The sequence below is a fragment of the Apium graveolens genome, chromosome 5 (genome assembly GCF_009905375.1).
Source record: "Apium graveolens cultivar Ventura chromosome 5, ASM990537v1, whole genome shotgun sequence".
Classification (NCBI taxonomy): Eukaryota; Viridiplantae; Streptophyta; class Magnoliopsida; order Apiales; family Apiaceae; genus Apium; species Apium graveolens.
This window is the reverse complement of record NC_133651.1, coordinates 62,511,914-62,515,585: the sequence shown is the minus strand read 5'-3', so window position 1 is coordinate 62,515,585 and position 3,672 is coordinate 62,511,914. Positions and strand designations below refer to the sequence as shown.

General features: G+C 32.8%; 1 long non-coding RNA gene across 1 annotated transcript; it reads right to left on the bottom strand.

The window, feature by feature from the left end:
- Nucleotides 1–932: 932 nt before the first annotated feature.
- LOC141724296 (uncharacterized) lies at nt 933–3,252 on the bottom strand. The gene is made up of 4 exons (XR_012576579.1): nt 3,118–3,252; nt 2,876–3,030; nt 2,303–2,426; nt 933–1,218 (listed from the first exon to the last, which is right to left on the bottom strand). It is a non-coding gene; the product is annotated as an uncharacterized LOC141724296 (long non-coding RNA).
- Nucleotides 3,253–3,672: the final 420 nt, after the last annotated feature.

Sequence of the window (3,672 nt, the reverse complement as noted above, 5' to 3'; positions counted from 1 at the left end):
CACTGGGAATAACAATATTCATATCAGCTAGGTCTAAGCACATGCTTCTTCATTTCTCCGTCCAATACAATTCAAGTTAGATAAAACATCTTTGAACAAGCTTGTTTTGCATGAAAATAAAAATGCTTCATTTTCTTCTAACACCTACAATTAGGATGCCACATTCCTTTTGTGCACTATCAACCCATATGACTTTGGCAGTTTCTGTCAAGTCCCTATCAACTGTTATCTTATTGATTATTCGTTGAAGCTTTTTAGAAGTTATCCATTAACACTATAATAGTGTCATCCGTTGAAACTTTCTTGATAATATCCATTGACTCTTTATCTGTTATCCGTTGAAGGCTTGATTGACTTATCTTTGAAGTCATATTGAGTTATCCGTTGAAGCTTTTAGAGTCATCCGCTGAAGCTTTGTAGATTAGAAGTTGAAGTTGTTTTCATGAAAGTTGATACTCTTTCACTTATACAAAATTACATAGCATGTTATATTCACAATTAGCCCTCCTATTTTTTATATCTTGCTAGTAGTCAACATGACTTAGAAACTACTAAAGCTACCACTATGCCATAAGTGGGCTATTGTAATGCCTAAATGGTGTTACAATAGGCCCCAAAAGCATTACAATAGGTCTATTATAACAACAGGGGGCGTTACGTATACGAGCATTACAATAGACACCCTAATGTAACACTTCACTGATCTATTGTAACAGAGGGGAAAACGTTACAATAGGAACCTACTGTAACACTAGCAGGCCCAAATGTAACACAAAATGAGTGATACAATATCTTGATCAAGATTGCATAAATGGGGCCCACAACTAATGGGGTATATTAATTTTATATATTATTATTATTTTTAAATCTTATTCTCAATGGGCTAGCTTTCGATTTCATTGCAATTTTATATATTTATAAGAAAAGCAAGTAAAATTACTTGAATATAACTAAGAATAATGTAGCAAGTAAAATTACATATTCAGATATTTTACATAAGTTTTCTATGAGTTAAAGAAAACAAGAAGAAAAAGAAGAGCCTTGCTACGTCTATATTTTTTTGCTGCATTTGATTCCTTTCCACCTATACAAATATCTTCCATCCAAGTTTTTTTTATGTTGCTTCTGTCCAGGGCATCTTCCAGATCCATGCTCTTTCTTGCTTTCAACAGTTATTACAGCAGTGCTTCTGGTTCTGCTCGGTTTGCTCTAGAAAACCTGCTCAAAAAAGGAACTTCTAATTAATCTCTAAATTAAAACATGTATAGGACATTCTTTTTTTCATCTCAATAGTATAAAAGAAGCCAAATTAGTGAACAATGGTATCTAATAGTCGAGCAGTACACACTTCACAATACGGCACAAGTCAAACTTTCATTTGCTAAAGTTAGTAATATTAAGTGCGTCTTCCCTTTTTCATTTACTTGACAATGTATATAATTGGATCTCGTTCTTAACAGAGTTACAATGTCTTAATAGATTATCTGCAGGATCAATTAAACTCTAGGAACACAGAAGGTCACTATCTTGGTGATCAGGTACACATCCTAGAGTTAAACTTGCAGACCTGGAAAACTTGGACGAAATGGGTCGCCACATGACATAAGGGTTAGAGAAGTCCAAATCAGACGTATTGTTCTTGAATCAAAAATTACAAAACAAAGAGATAGAGCTCCAACAATCAAATTTACGTATCGAGAGCCTTAAAGAGTCGATATTATCAGTTTTAATAGATTACCAATATCAGATAGAGAACATGAAGATTGATTTGATGACCTTTGAGCAGAGTAGCAGGATGGACAATCCTCATATCCTGCTTCTGGGCAAGCCTACATAATCAGACGTATCCGCTCTCTCTTTTCTTTTTATGTATGTTATTCAATTATTTGCTTGCAACAATATTAGTTAAGGTCGTTGCTGTGTATTTTTACTATATACATATAGTGAAATGCGAATGAACCTGCACAATGCAATTGTCAAATCAATTTTTCATCTATTAGTTAAGGACATATTTTTAAGTCAGAGGTGATTTTCTCTCATTTATCAAATCAATACCAGATTTTTTCCACTCGCAACAAGAATACAAGAGTAGGCGAAATCTGATCATGATATATGAGCAAATATGACTATAAATGATGTAGAATGTATTTAATATTAAATAAAAAGAGACTGATATTTGACATCGTAATTAGAATATGTAGGACCAAACAGAGAATCAAATCATTTCAGAACATAACACCTGGAAAGAACTTTGAAAAATATATTACCATACTTCTTAGCAAACACATAAGCTACAATGTACCTTAAAAAACTCCCTGCTTTGATCAAGGAGAACATGGTCCTGCCCTTTTGATTTGAGCAAGTCCAATACCATGGAGGTGGTAGAGGCCTCCGCTGTGAAACCATGAGCAACTAGCTTCTGATACCTACAATGTAATACAACTGCTACTATTTACTAGCATTGCTAATCACTATAACAAGCAAAAACTAGATGAAATTTATCAGATTACGACTACAAAAAGGACTCACATTTAAAAGCTTTTAATTTTATAAATTAAATTGGAACAATATATACCAACTCAAATGTATAGGGCGTGCATTTTTCTATACAATAGTTGTATCATATAAATTGAATTCTCATATTATGATATCAATATGTAATACATCAAGACCATAATTTTTAACCTCAAATTCTACAAAAAAAACATATAACACAACTCAAATTAACTTAACTAATCATTTCCTTTGACTTAAAAGAGTAAGCAAAATCTTGAATAAACTCGATCACTCAATCTAATCAGCTTAATCAACCGTAGTAAACATTCATTTAACGTAATAAAACAAAGCAAACACAAACCAATATTACAGAAATCACCTTCCTCATTATCAATATCAGGCAAAGGAAAATCCAACCAAGTCTCGGGATGCATAACAACATCTCTAATAAAATCCACCACTCTATCCGTAACACCGACAGCTCCAAACTCATAATAATCCCTCTTCTTCTCACCCTCCATTTAATTTAAATTCCTTTAATAAAAAGACAAAAACATGTCACCTTCCTTTCATTTTGAATAGAAATAGATGGTTTGAAAGCAGTATAACAAGAATTAATACCACTCAACGGAGGATGGGTTTCAACGACGAACAAGGCTTCTGGAGACTATCCACCTTCAATGTTTCCACAATCACACTGCAAAATCAAAGATCTGAAAAAGCCTTGCAAATAAAAATAAAGATCGATTCGTTGAAGTTTAAGTAATTAAAAGCCATAATTGAACTCAAAATTGAAGAAACCCCTATTTTAAACTCAAAATCAAAGCCCTTATTTGAAAAACAAGCCCAACTAATTAATTAATTGAGCCCTTAAACATACGACAAGGTTGTAGAGACGGTACAGTGAGGTTGTAGAGAGGCGGAGTGCGGTGGTCGGTGGAGAGAGAGATGGGAGAGTCGGATTAGAGAGTATGTTTGTCTGAGGTGAGCTTTGTGAGTATAATAATTCATTTTTTTGGGGGGGGGGGAAGATGGCCGCCAATAATTTATCTACCAATTCATGTTTCATTTTTTTATTTTTTATATTTTACTTTCTAATTTTAATTATTAAATATTATATAATAAATAAAAACTAATAAAGAATCTTTTACATTTATGTGTTATTATATTTATAAA